A 16,055-nucleotide genomic window follows, 5' to 3' on the forward strand; every position below is an offset into this window, starting at 1 on the left:
AGGACGATGGCGGGAAAGAGGGGCGGGGAGGACCAGCACCCCCATGCTTAATCCCACCCCAACCACGCTCCTTTCCACCCCCACTGGGCCATAGAAAAATTGTCTTGCTGAAACTGGTCCCTGGTGGAAAAAACGTTGGGGACCACTGCTTTAGAGTCTGTATAAAATGGTTTAGAGAAAGTTTTTGTTCCATCGGTTGGTGGTGCGTTTTGGTTATTTTATGTATCTTCTGTTACTGAGGTGTTTTTTTACGTCTTTTAAGTTTGGCAGGTATTTTTTCTGTTCCAGCCATTTATACCAATTTCTCCAGGCGCTATAGAAGTCGGATTCATCTTTTTCTTGGAGTTCAAGAGTCAGTTTTGTCATCTCTGAACATTTCATGGTTTTAATTATTAGGAATAGGGTTGATAGCGCGGTTTGTTTTTTCCATGTTTGTGCATATATCAGCCTAGCAGCTGTTGTAATATGTAGAATCAAATGTATTTCTTTTTTGGCAAATTTTTGTCTTGCGATACCTAATAGAAATAGTTCGGGTTTTAGTTTGATAGTTTGTGAAATAATTTGTTCAAGACATTTTTTGACTTGTCTCCAAAAATCTTGTGCGATTGGACATGTCCACCATAGGTGATAGTTTGTTCCTATTTCCCTCTTGCATGTCCAGCAGATTGGTGATATGGCTGGGTACATTTTATTTAAGCGGGCTGGGGGACGATGCCAACAGTAGAACATTTTGTACATATTTTCCTTATATGGTTTGGCTAGTGTTAGTTTGTAATTTATATTCCAAATTCTCCCCCATTTTTCCAAGTTTATAGCAACTCCAAATTTCAACCAGCAAATGCTCTGTCCTACACATCGGCAAAAAGAATCAGAACTTCAAATACAAACTGAATAAACAAATTATCACAGATAATCCTCCCCTCAGTCAAGGACCTTGGAATACTAATAACTAAAGATCTAAGTGCCAAACCCCACTGCAACAACATCGCCAAGAAGGCCTCAAAAGTTGTTAATCTAATCCTACATAGCTTCTGCTCTGGAAATTTCACACTACTTACCAGAGCTTACAAAACTTTCGCCAGACCCATCCTAGAATACAGCTCATCTGTTTGGAACCCATATCACATTTCTGACATTAACACCCTCGAAAATGTCCAGATACTTCACCAGAAGAGCCCTTCACTCCTCTACCCAAAACAAAATACCCTACAAAACTAGATTTACAATCCTGGGTCTTGAAAGCTTAGAACTACGACGCCTTAAACATAATCTAAGTATTGCCCAAAAGATCATGTGCTGCAATGTCCTGCCTGTCAAAGACTACTTCAGTTTCAAGCACAGCAACACAAAAGCACACAACAGATTCAAACTTAATATTAACCACTCCAAACCTGAGTGTAAAAAATATGACTTTAGTAATCGGGTTGTCGAAGAGTGGAACTCATTACCGGACTCTGTAGTATCATCCCCTAACCCCCAACATTTTACCCTTAGACTATCCACGGTTGACCTCTCCAGATTCCTAAGAGGTCAGTAAGGGGTGTATATAAGCGCACTAGAGTGCCTTCCGTACCATCTTATAGCCTCTCGTATATCTCATATATCTTCTCTACTATATCCTCTATAACCTTCATTGTGTATTATTGTGTATTGGACAAAATAAATAAATAAATAAAATAAAAATATCTGAAGTTCTGGGCCCAGGCTATCATGGCTTGTTTTCATTGCTACGCCAAAGGTTTTTTTTCCAGCCCTAAGTCTTTGCAGGCTTGTTTTCATTGTTATTCCTGCAAAAAAGGTTTTTTCAGCCCTAAAAAGGTGCTAATGATCTTTCCTGCTTGCAGGCTTATTTTATTGCTATTCCCTATGAAAAAGTTTTTTTTTCCAGCCCTAACTAGGGAATGAAATGATGTGCAGCTGACCAGACTAAGGACGCTAGCCAGATGAATAGTATGTGGGTTTTTCCCTATTTTCCTTCTCCAAAACTTATCCTGTTTTATACTTATACTCCGGTGTGTCTTATACTCCCAAAAATTTGGTAACTAAACAAAAATAAATTTAAAAAGACATAATATGCTTGTATGTATTAATTTCCTCTGTTATGTGAAAAGCATAAAAAGGGTTTCTCCTTGATCTTCTATTCAAGGATCAAGCATGTTCCATCCTGTTAATCTTTCAAGCTTGGACAAGCCTAGATAGATGATATCATTTATTCAGCTCCAGTAACTTTCTTCTATTCACAACAAAGTTTATACCAAAAATATAGAGTTCAAAGTTGCTCGTGAAAAGTTCAACTTTTGTACACATGAAGACTTAAGTCAAATCTTTTCATATACAGTATTGGCAATTCATGTATCCAAGATTGGGGGGGGAAGCCTTTAACAGTATTTTTCAAAGGCTTAGTGATCCTCCTAGGTTTGACAATGAAGTCACTCCTTTGCTTTTCATTTGACTACTAGTAGGTAAGAAAAGGAATACCTAGTCTTACATTAATTAGCAGTTCTTTAACAATTCCCACAACATTTTCTGCTCCGAACAATTTTTTTGCTTTTTGACTTGCAGTGCTATTGCCAATGTTTTTAACAATCATACAAGAGTTCATGACCATGTATGCCAAAAGAAACGAAAAAAACACACCACAATGATACTTATCAAGCCCTTGAGGCATGTCAGCCATATCCTGCAATAAATTTCTATTTCCTATGAATGAGCCTGCAATCATTAAAACTTTTTTTTAACACTGTCAATATTGGAAATGTTTAATGTTTGCAACTGCTGGTACATATACTCACTAGTAGCTGGATACCTATGCTTTGCTATGAAACTATGTGATCAGGCTTCATAAACTTAGAGTTAAAGCTTGAAAATTAATGAATAGTTATGATCATGCTTGGAACAGTGACACTTAAAACTTGAAAATTTATGTAGAATGAGTAACTCCTTAGCATCAGAGCATATTGATATAAGGAAACTGGCAGTTGGAACAGGGTTCTTTTCAGGTGAGGAGGGAGAGTAGAATGTCTAAACTCCTTAGCATCAGAGCATATTAATTAGTATAATACTGTATAAGAAATACCAATTATCTGATGCTAAGGATCTTCAAAGATCAGAATTTATATTGGTTAGATATTCTGGAGTCATATTCAAAAGACAGATCATTTGGGGAAAATTGTGGTTAGGTTGGTGGATTAGGACAGAGAAATTTGAAGTATTGAGTGATGACTCTGTGTTTTGGGGAAGTTAATATCCTTAAATCAATGTTCTGAAGTGGAATAATTAAGAGAAATAAGTGTTATGAGACATCTGTAGAAGAAATGGTGGTCCGAAGACAAGCAGATGACTACAAAAGAATGAAGAACAGGCTAAGTAGATAAGTACTTTGAAAATACTCTCTGACAAGGAAAAGACTTGAGAATTATCCACATGTTTTCCAGATCTTTTCAAGGAGGTGGCAAGACAGTGATCTCCAGTGGGTTTAAAACAGTGAGAGAGAAAGAAATATCCCTCTTGCTCTGGATCTGCACCTTGAAAAAGACACAGGGTTCACATATTTTTTTTAATTACTTATCAAAATTTATTTATTTATTGGACTTGTATGCTGCCCCTCTCCGAGGACTCTTAATTGCTTAACTGACCCTCCATCCCCCCAGTTATTAGAATTTTAAAAAATCCTTAGTGAAGTTTTAAATGTACAAGGACTTAAATTTGGGAGGTGACAAATAAACAGCAAAAGTATAATTAGAATTATGATTTAATTATTAAAATTGTTTATATGTTTTGGAATGTAAAGGGGCTTCATAGTTTTATATATTTCCATGATTGTGCCAAAGGCAAATATATGTGTCCTAGATCCAAACTGAATCATTCACTGGTACCAGAGTTTTGTTCTTTCAAATATTTGGACTCACTGAAGCCCATCCCAAAGGAGTGTCTCAATTTCCCAGATGTATCATTTTCCTTTATAAATTTCCTTTATTTTTTATTTTATTATTATTTATTTTCTACATCTATTATTTTTGTTTTGGTCTTTTGGGGTTTTTTTCTGCATTAAAAAATATTTTAACTGTTATAAGTTTTCATAAAACTATTTAAAAACAGAGAAAGTAGTGTTGTATACATTCCCTTGAGGACTGAAAAGCAGGTTATAAATTTAACAAATAACTATGATATGCCAGATGTACCTTAGCACTTATTTTTCTTCTTTATGAATTGTAGCAAAACATTATTTTAATGGATTATTGGCAGAGGAGGTCTGTTGTTTTCAAAAGGATTTCACCACAGAAATTTATCTCACGTCTGACCTTGTATCATTCAGCAAATAGCTACAGATGGAAAATTATAAAAAGATTAACATGAACTTTGCTCCCTTTGCTGGACTACTTCGAATGCAATGTTATTTCAGACAGAAATCCTACTGGAAATTCGATCTGCTGTGTCAACTAAATTTGGATCTGTTACTCTGAAGTTTTATTACACTGAATTGCCTCTTATTCAATAAACCAAACTGGTTTATTGAACAATAAAAGAATTAGGATGTGATAAAATCTCTACTATACCTGACCAATGTGATAGAATCTCTCACTATACCTGACCAAATGTACCTCCAAGATATATCCCTATCTCAGGGACCGCCTTCTGCTGCACGAATCCCAGCGACCAGTTAGGTCCCACAGAGTGGATCTTCTCCGGGTCCCGTCAACTAAAGAATGTCGCTTGGCGGGACCCAGGGGAAGAGCCTTCTCTGTGGCGGCCCCGGCCCTCTGGAACCAACTCTCCCCAAAGATTAGAATTGCCCCCACCCTCCTTGCCTTCCGTAAGCTGCTTAAAACCCACCTCTGCCGTCAGGCATGGGGGAATTGAGACCCTCTTCCCCCTAGGCCTTTACAATTCTATGCATGGTATGTATGTATGCATGTATGTTTGGTTTTTTATATTAATGGGTTTTTAATTGTTTCTAACATCAGACTACTATTGTACACTGCTTTATTGTTGCTGTTAGCCGCCCCAAGTCTCCGGAGAGGGGCGGCATACAAATCCAATAAATAAATAAATAAATGAATATCCTGAAGTTGTAAAATAATAGGAATTTTAATTTAATTCATAAGATATGAATGGATGATTCTAAGTCTGGGAGATCTTGAACTAAGCAACTAAGCCACCATTGTTTTTAGCTTTGTCCCACAGGCTCTGAAATTTTTGAGATTAATGGTTCAAGAAATCTGGCATCTTTCCAAGTTCAACCAAACATCTGATTGGCTTGCATTATGCTCTGTTCAAGAGCACAGTATGATACCAAAGAAACAAGTCAGCCGTGAAGCAGGTTAATCAGTAAAAGAATAAAACTCTCAACCAGGAGTCCATGCTAACCTCAGGAACCTAGTGTCAAGGCTGCTCTCTGTTGGGCACTTATTCAAAAATAGCAGTTTGTATCAAGCATGACATCCCTTGGAATAACAGCAATAAACAACAGTAAAATAGCAGAAAAGGGGAACCCCCCCCCCTCCAACGCAGGGGCCAAGAAAATATAGTGAACAAGTGACTGAAATACTGCAAATGGTAACAGCTCAGTTGTTGAAAGGGAGATATATGGAGTTTAAACTAACATGCATATACCTTGCAGAGCAGAACTTATTTAAAAAAGAAATAATGCATCCAGATGCCAATCTCTCTGAGGGAATATGAGGTTTCCTGGGGACTTTATCCCATTCATTTGCTGAAAAAACTTCATTGTATATTTTGTACATATGGAATGCATTACATCAACTTCCAATCCATCACTACTCAAAACCAACTCTCAATAAACCAAGACTAGGTAGGCACGCCCCTTACTTCCTCATCCACTGCTAATCTCAAATGTAAACTGTTGAACTCAAGAAGCATCGTTAATAAAATACCTGAACTCCTTCTCTTACTACAAACTGCTAAATTCAACATCATATTTATCTGTAAAACATAGTTAAATGAATCCCTCCCAGACTCCGTTATAATAGTAAGTGACTATCAAGTTTACCGTTCTGACCGCGAATCCTGTAGAGGAGGTGGTGTTGCAATCTTCTACAAGAAATCACTCAACCTTAAAAAAGTGCAAGTTAAACAAGAACCTTATCTTCCTGAAACCATCATCTGTGAACTGACTTTAGATACTGCACTTTGCAAGTGCAAGTTAAACAAGAACCTTATCTTCCTGAAACCATTATCTGTGAACTGACTTTAGATACCACACTCCGCTTCTTTCTATGTTATAGAGCTCCAGATTATGCTATCACACATGCGAACAAACTAACCTCACTACTAACGTGGGCAAGCTCCCACCCTCATCCTCTTATAACCTGCCACATATAAACTGGATCCTAAACAAATGTTCCACTGAACCCATACATTCAACCCTTTATAATGCCATTACTAGCCTAGGACTAGATCAACTAGTTACTAACAAAACTAGACTTAACAATTGTCTTGACCTCATCTTCTGCAACAGTCTACACTCAATTTACGGACTACAAATAAAAGAACCCTTTTCTAACAGTGACCATAGCATGATTGACTTTTACCTAAACATGCACCCTCACAAAAACCATCTTAACGAAAGGACAACCAACTATAACTTCAAAAAGGCCAGTTATGACCTCATCGAAGCCTACCTCTCACCTCTCGACTGGCATACAATTTTCTCTGATTGCATCACTACTGAAGACTATTACAATATGTTTTTACTTGAAATCCAAAGAGTCATCAAATTATACGTACCACTAATATTCATCAAAACTAAGAAAAACAAATTACCCATAAAAATAAGAAAGCTCCAAACCAAAAAAAATAATTCTTTGGCGCAAAAATAAAGCAGGCCATGTTTCCAACTTTAAAAGCCGCTATAAAAATTTGTGTCACCAAATAAAGACTGAATGTACCAATTATCACATCATCCAAGAAGAAAACCTTCTATGGACAAAGACTACTCGTGCCTTCTACAACTTTGTTAACAATAAACTCAAAGACTCTAGACCCATCCCACCCCTTAAAGAACCAAACAACATAGACCATAATGATGAATCAGACAAAGCCAGCCTCTTTAACACCTTCTTCAGATCAGTCTTTGTTAACAACAATGGCTCATGCCCAACATTTCCTAATAGCACCACAAATAACCTCAATAATCTTACACAAATTGATTTTACAGAAGATAACGTTAGAAAGGCATTACACAACCTAAAACCATCTTTATCTATTGGACCAGATGGACTAATGCGCATACTTCTTAAAAAAGCTCTCCTCCACCTTGGCTGAACCTCTGAGCATAATTTTTAATAAATCTTTCAGTACTAGCTCCCTACCCACACTATGGTCACTTGCCACAGTCATCCCTATTTTCAAAAAAGGAGATCCAAGCAACATTGAAAATTACAGATCTATTTCTTTGTGTTGTGTCACCTGCAAAGTTATGGAATCAATCATAAACCAATCCATTACACTCTACCTTGAAGCTAATAACCTACTTTCCAATAAACAATTTGGTTTCAGAAAAAAATTATCCTGTAATCTACAACTCTTACACTGTAAAAACATTTGGACCACTCAACTTGACCAAGGTAATCCAATTGATGTGATCTATATCGACTTTTGCAAAGCCTTTGACTCAGTTGTCCATGACAAACTTCTTCTGAAACTCAAATCCTACGGCATCTCTGGACAACTACACAATTGGTTAACAGCATTCCTATCTAACAGACAACAAGTGGTCAAAATAGGAAGTGCCACTTCTCTTCCTGCTCCTGTTAACAGTGGTGTCCTTCAAGGTAGTGTTTTAGGACCCACACTATTCATACTATACATAAACGATCTTTGCGATTGCATCACTAGCAATTGCATTCTCTTTGCAGATGATGTCAAACTATTTAATACTACCGACAATGCTGCTACCCTTGAAAAAGACCGTGACCATGTAGCAGAATGTTCTAAAACCTGGCAGCTTCAAATCTCCACCACTAAATGCTCTGTCTTACACATTGGTAAAAAGAATCAGAATATTAAATATAAACTTGGAGGAATTGAACTTATTGATAACCCTCAATCTGTCAAAGACCTTGGAGTACTCATATCTAATGACCTAAGTCCTAGAGCCCACTGCAACAACATTGCCAAAAAGGCTTTAAGACTTGTTAACTTAATCCTTCACAGCTTTTTCTCTGGTAATTTTGAACTGCTAACAAGAGCTTACAAAACATTTGTCAGACCAATCCTAGAATACAGCTCGCCTGTATGGAACCCATATTGCATATCTGACATCAACACAATTGAGAGAGTCCAGAAATATTTCACACAAAGAGTCCTTCACTCCTCTTCTCACAACAAAATACCTTACTCTGCCAGACTTGAAATTCTTGGTTTAGACAACTTACAACTCCGTCGTCTCCATTCCGACTTAATTATAATTCATAAAATCATATACCAAAATGTCCTACCTGTCAACGACTACTTCACCTTCAACCGCAACAACACACGAGCACGAAATCGATTTAAACTAAATGTCAATCGCTACAAACTTGACTGCAAAAAATACGACTTCAGCAACAGAGTAATCAACGCCTGGAATGCACTACCTGATTCTGTGGTTTCTACTCCTAACCCAAAACCTTTAACCTTAGACTATCTACAATTGACCTCTCCCCCTTTCTAAGAGGTCTGTAAGGGGCGTGCATAAGCGCACCATTGTGCCTACCGTCCCTGTCCTATTGTCTTCTTTTGTTACTTTTTATCATTACTTATCTAATGTTTTATTTGTACAAATTATCACCCTATAATTGTTTGACAAAATAAATAAATAAATAAAATAAAGAAATAACCCTTTCCAGTAGGAATTATGGAAGTTGTAGTCCAATTAACTTGGAGGTTGTTAGGGTTAGCAAGCCTGCTTTAGGAGGCTCTATTCCATACAAAGCTATACTGAGGGGAGAACCAATTTGGAGGCAACAGGGCAGCTGCACAAATTTTATTAACATCCAATTGGAGGGAAAGAAATGTGTGCTAAAAATAGACCTTTCATGGAAAGCACAGTGTGTTAAATTCTGATGCATTCTCTCACAATCATGTTTCTATTTAGGTTAATGATTTTAAATGGCTTTAAAAAGGTTTTAATTGTAAGTTTCTTTGCACACCACTCAGACTCACATTTGTGAGACAAAAGATCTTATAAATTACATAAATAAATAAGCACTATTTGCTCCAGTGTTTCTCAACTTTGGTAACTTCAAGTTACCAAAGACGTCAACTCCCATAATTTTGTTTGATGCGAGTAGAGAGATTCTCTTTCTGGCCATCGAGGGAACATCCAAAGTTTTGCAGAACAGGGTAACCCTATTTCAGTGATGGCAAACCTTTTTTTCCTCGGGTGCCGAAAGAGTGTGTATGCCCTCCCCCATCCCCCTGGAGGCTCTCTAGAAGCCAAAAATGCCCGCTCAGAACCTCTGCGCTAGCCAAAAATCATCTGGCCGGCACACACATGCACGTTGGAGCTGAGCTAGGGCAATGGCTCGTGTGCCAGCAGATATTGCTCCGTGTGCCACCTGTGGCACCCGTGCCATAGGTTTGCCGTCACTGCCCTACTTTAACTAATTCATCCACATGCATCTGAGATGCACATTACTGATTGACTTCATTTGAGATCCATCTTTGTGTTTGCATATAAAATTAAACACAAAAGTGAACAGCACAACTGAGCCAAGCAAGGAGTCATAGCTGAAGAAGGCCACAGTCAGATGAATATGCTGAATGTTCATTATCTATAGAAAGATGGAACAAAAAGGAAATTATAGGTAGTTCTATGACTAGAAGTTTAGCAATCTTTCTAAGTGACAGAGAAAGCGCTCAGGCGGTAATAGTCTTGGGTAGGGAAGGATGTGACAAAATGGACAATGCAAAATTGGTACTGGTACATGGTGGATCACATTCAATTTGAGATTATGGATAAAAGGATGAATTTGGTTAATGAAACTGACTTGCGACAACTGATGGGACAATGGAACAAGGTAAGACGATATATGGCGAGTAGAATCTGAGACCAAGCTACAAGAAACAAACTGGAATCACTTTATAATATGTAAATAGAGACTTTGCTCCTGAGTTAAAATGGGGTGTGAATGTTTGTCTGGTGGTGGGCACTAATCACAAAGCACCTGTTTTATGTTGTGTGTTTATATTTAAAAAAAAATCAATAAAAATATTAAATTAAAAAAAAACTTTCTAAGTGATAGCAAAATCTCAAAAATAAAGATAGTAAAGGGCAGCCATTCGCGGCCCTATTGGAATGCTCAAGTAGGGTGGTAGTGGGGTACATACGCTCATGCACATGCCCTTCAGCTTCCTGCACATGTGCAGTGTCGTGGCCTGAAACATAGTGCTGGAGGCCTGGCCTGGAGGCATGCTGCTCTCCACTGAGCCCGCATCTGAAACGCCCTAGCTATGGCCCATGGCACCTACGGTGACTGCTTCTCTCCCGACAATGTTTCCCTTAGCCCTCCTGCTGCTTATGCCCAGCTGAGGGCGGCCTGGGCTCTAGCAGCACCTCGCCGGTCTCCTTCCTGGACTCCTGTGGCTCCTTGGTGGGCAGGCTGTTTGCAGGCAGTGGCAGAATGCTAGCCAGTATGAGAAGCTCTGTGTGTGGCACCTGGCCTAGGCCCTGCATGCAATGGGCCGCTACCTGCCCGCCTTGGTGGCGCTGGCTGGCCAGAGTCTGACCAACATCAAGATGCTGCACCTGGCTATCTGCTACACTGGCTACCTCTCCGAGTTGCTTGGCCAGGAAATCCACCCACCATCCCACCTACTTGAGCCTCTCAACCGCAGCAAGAGTGGGGGCACCCCACTCCCGCTCCGAGCTGCGCACAAGGCAGCCGAGCCAGCCCCACGCTGCTCCTGTCAGAGCCACCCACTGTGCTCCCGTTGCCCGCTTGCCAGAGTCTCCCCAACAAGCGGCTCTCCTTTCTGGAGGTTTTCTTCCCGCTGGTGGCTCCCGGCCGGGACTGTCCCCCGCCACCAAGCCTCACAGGAGCCAGCCCTGCAGCCGCTGGCCAGCCCTATTGACAGCAATGGCAGAGGTGGCCCCACATGAGCGCCACGCTCTCTGGGTCCACCTAGCAGAGGGCGCTGTTGCTGCTGCCTGGGGTGGTGAGATTTGGCTGCTACACATGCGCAGAAGCCGAATCTCACATGCATGGCATGTGCACGTCCAGTGATTATGGAGCTGCATGCACAGCTCCATTTCCACCAGTGGAACAAAGTTCCACACCATCCTTCCTCTTGCCCACCCCTACCTATGACTCAGATTTAAATTTCTGATTGGTGGCCTCCTTCTGAAACCATGCATTTTGAGTGCTTGGCAAACAATCCACATTATGACCAAGACACTATATAACTATAATTCTGGGCTTGATTACAGTAGTAAGTCAAGGATTACCTGTACCCATTCCAGTTCGGGCAGATAAATCACCAGCTGAATAGCCAGTTGGAATGTCCTATAAAATGAATTACTTCTAATTCCTTATCTTTCAAAAAATCTAAGAACTCAAACTCGTTCTACCAGTCAACCCTTGCTATATTTTATTAGTCCAAAGGAAAACAGTCAACACAAAATCACCTGAATTACTTTCTACTTCCTCCAATTTCATCAGCTGAAGTTCATGCCGCAGCTATGCAAAAGGGACATTTCCAGAAAAGGCATATAACATTGTTCTTTTCTGTTTTCCATCTATCTAGCTCTAAAATAATGCCTTCTCTGTGAGAAGAATCATTTGATCCTTGAAGTCTGTTTGACATTCTTTTCATACAATGTCAATATTCAGTATTCGTAAACCCATAAAAAACTCCTTAATTAAGAAAATGTCCTGAAGTAACCTTATGTGGCAACCTCAACTTTGGGAGGAGTGTGTTTCTAACTAAACAAATATACAGATAGTCCTTGATTTACAACAGTTCATTTAGTGACCATTCAAAGCTACAATGGCACCTTTTTTTCTTTTTTTAAGTTTATTTATTGATTAAACAGAAATATTGCTCATATTTTTTTTACAGATCATAATCCTTGTCTATTGCATTTCAAGTTTTCGTTACACTATATGTTCTTTTAAATTATATATATTCAGATACATTTGTGATAAGTAAAACAAAAAAGAAAAAGAAATAGCAATGAAAAATTAATGTCTCATTAATTAATTAATTCTATTCGATAAAAGGGAAAAATTATTATTCATAGATACTTGTTTCGTCTATCACTATTGCTAAATATTTATTTATTTATTTATTATTTATTTATACACTGACACCCTATATCCTTACATTTTGTTTTTATTTTGGATCCATTCATGCCAGTTATGCCATATCTCTTTAGTTTCTTTGTCCTTTGTTCCCTTAATTGTGTTAGTCATTTAATTCATCTCTATGCATCTCTATGCATATATTTTGTCAATGATAAGATAAGACCTTTTTTCATTCAAATGACCATTGCAGCAACCCCATGGTCCTTTGATCCAAATTCAAATGCTTGGCAACTGGCTCATATTTATGATGGTTGCAGTGTCCTGGGTTCAAGCAATCAGCTTTTCTGACTTGCAAAGACAATGGGGAAACCAGATTCACTTAACAACGAAGAAAAGTCGTAAAACGTACTCTTGGGGAAGTCACTTTAATGTTTTATTTAGCAAGATAAATGTCAGACTCCATTGTGGTTGTAACTCGAAGACTAACTGTGTAACTCATCTGTACAACTTCTGACTCATAAAGAGCTGGGGTGGTGCAGTGGTTACAATGGAGCACTGCAGGCTACTTGAACTAACTGCTAGCTGTAGTTCAGCAGTTCAAATCTCACCACCGGCTGAATTCAGCCTTCTATCCTTCCGAGGTGGGTAAAATGAGGACCCAGATTGTTGGAGACAATATGCTGATTCTGTAAACAGCTTAGAGGGGGCTGTAAAAGCACTATGAAGAGGTAGATAAGTCTAAATGCTATTGCCATTACTAATGCTATAAAGATGTAATGAGTAAAGCAGCAATGGATTGTTAGTGGTACGGCCTGGATCCACAAACCAGTACTAGTGGCAGGAGGCCCTGCTCACTCCCCCTGTGCATGTGAGTGCCCATGCGAACTGGTAGCGACAGGATTTGCAACACATTACTGGTGCGTAGGTAAACCAAAATATTGACAAATAATGTGATATAGAAAAGATGAATGCAAGTATCTTGTGAATGCATGCATAGTCCACAACTGATGACCCCAAATTACTGTTGCTAAGTGACACAGTTGTTCCCTTTTACAATTTTTCTTGCCACAATTAAGTGAATAACGTAACTTATTCTCCGAATTGTGGCAAGTTGTTACGTTAGTAACCATGGTATTCTTCTGCGCCGGCTGGAGGAGTTGGGAGTGGGAGGCACTGTTCTTCAGTGGTTCTCCTCCTACCTCTCCAGTCGGTGGCAGTCGGTGATAGTGGGAGGTCAAAGATTGACCTCTAGGTCTCTCCCTTGTGGGGTGCCTCAGGGGTCGGTCCTCTCCCCCCTGCTATTTAATATCTACATGAAACCGTTGGGTGAGATCATCCAAGGGCATGGGGTGAGGTATCATCAGTATGCGGATGATACCCAGTTATACATCTCCACCCCATGTCCAGTCAACGAAGCAGTAGATATGATGTGCTGTTGGCCTGGAAGCTGTTGGGGTCTGGATGGGTGTCAACAGACTCAAACTCAACCCTGATAAGACGGAGTGGCTGTGGGTTTTGTCTCCCAGGGACAATTCCATCTGTCTGTCCATCACCCTGGGGGGGGGGGAATCACTCACTCCCTCAGAGAGTGCCCGCAACTTGGGTGTCCTCCTCAATCCACAGCTAACATTAGAGAAACATCTTTCAGCTGTGGTGAGGGGGGCATTTGCCAAGGTTCGCCTGGTGCACCAGTTGTGGCCCTATTTGGACCGGGAGTCACTGCTCACAGTGCCCTCATCACCTACTGTAATGCTCTCTACATGGGGCTACCTTTGAAAAGTGTTCGGAAACTTCAGATCGTGCAGAATGCAGCTACGAGAGCAATCATGGGCTTCCCTAAGTATGCCCATGTTACACCAACACTCCGCAGTCTGCATTGGTTGCCGATCAGTTTCCGGTCACAATTCAAAATGTTGATTATGACCTATAAAGCCCTTCATGGCATCGGACCAGAATATCTACGGGACCGCCTTCTGCCGCACGAATCCCAGTGACCAGTTAGGTCCCACTGAGTTGGCCTTCTCCGGGTCCCGTCGACTAAACAATGTCTTTTGGCGGGACTCAGGGGAAGAGCCTTCTCTGTAGCGGCCCCGACCCTCTGGAACCAGCTCCCCCCAGAGATCAGAATTTCCCACACCCTCCTTGCCTTTCGTAAGCTCCTTAAAACCCACCTCTGTCGTCAGGCATGGGGGAATTGAGATATTTCTTCCCCCCAGGCCTATACAATTTATGTGTATGTGTGTATGTTTGGTTTTTAATAAGGGTTTTAAAATATTAAATTTGTTATATGTTGTTTTATTATTGTTGTTAGCCGCCCTGAGTCTACGGAGAGGGGCGGCATACAAATCTAATAAATAAATAAATAAATAAATAAATAAATAAATAAATAAATAAATAAATAAATAAATAAATAAATAAATAAATAAATAAAATGATTGTTGTGAATTCGGCTTCTCCATTGACTTTTCTTGTCAGAAGGTTGCAAAAGGGATTTCATGATCCCAGGACATTATGAGCCAGCGTGACCATGGACATGCTGCAATGGTCATAATTGTGAGAAATGGTCATAAGCAGGGGTGGGCTACTACCAGGACGGGGGGGACACAGTGGGGTAGTGAAAAGGGAGCTCCACCCCAGAGCACCCAATTTGCACTGAAAGATGTTGAAAGAAAATGCAGGGCATCCTGCATAAGCCATTATTATTATTATTATTATTATTATTATTATTATTATTATTAATTATTATTAATAATAATTAGATTTTTATACCACCCCTCTCCAGAGACTCGGAGCGGCCATGCCCACAGTGTGGTAGTAAAAAATTTGGTAGCCCTTCACTGGTCATAAGTCACTGTTTTCAGGGCCATTGTAACTCTGAAATGTCCCTAAATGAATGGTGGTAAATCAAGGACTACCGATATTATATTTTATAGGATGGAAAAGGGAAACTTTAAAATTGTACAGGTAATATATTATAGTACTACAGAATGTCTGTATTTAAAGGTTTTCAGTACTCATAGCTTAACTTCTATAAAGTGGGAGGGAAATTAATATTTTATTTTTTCAACAAAAAGTCTCCAAGATGTTTCTAATCACTCATAAATGTAGCTATTGTCCTTTCTCCATTCAAACAAATCAATTTTGCCATCTATGCTTATTGTGCCACCTTCATCAGCCATTCCTCTGCTGTGATTTCCATTTTGGGCATATAAATAATCTTTCAGCAATTGTCATCTATAATTGGGCATATAAATAATCTTTCAGCAATTGTCATCTTTCAGCATATAAATAATCTTTCAGCAATTGTCATCTTTCATCTCATAACACATTTCTAATTGTGTATCCATTAATTAAATTAGAAAATCTCCAGTTTCAATTGAATTAAACTTTTTTTGCATTTTTATATATTTGAAACATGACCACCCAGCCATGCCCACCAAACCATGTACACAGAACCAGTGGTAAAAAAAAAATTGAATCCCACCACTGGTTTAAGATCCCAGGCACTGAAGCATAGGAGAAAGAAAGAGGAAGATTTATACTCTCTCTTGGGCTTAGAACTTGTTTCCTGTTCCTGTAAAACAGTGGTTCAGTCTACCTTTCAGTTCCTGTAAACTTTTTCAGTCTACCGCCCCCTTGGTGCTACAAATTCATCTTCACTGCCCTCACCTCCACCCCACAGGTGGGTGTGGCTTGGTGGTCACATCACCCAGTAGGTGTGGCCAACTTGTAAAATGTGGGAAAGCAAACTTGCTTAGCAACCAAAATATTAGGCTCAATTGTGGCCATAGGTCTTTCTTTCATTTT

Source organism: Erythrolamprus reginae, chromosome Z, assembly GCF_031021105.1.
Source record: "Erythrolamprus reginae isolate rEryReg1 chromosome Z, rEryReg1.hap1, whole genome shotgun sequence".
In the NCBI taxonomy this organism is placed as follows: Eukaryota; Metazoa; Chordata; class Lepidosauria; order Squamata; family Dipsadidae; genus Erythrolamprus; species Erythrolamprus reginae.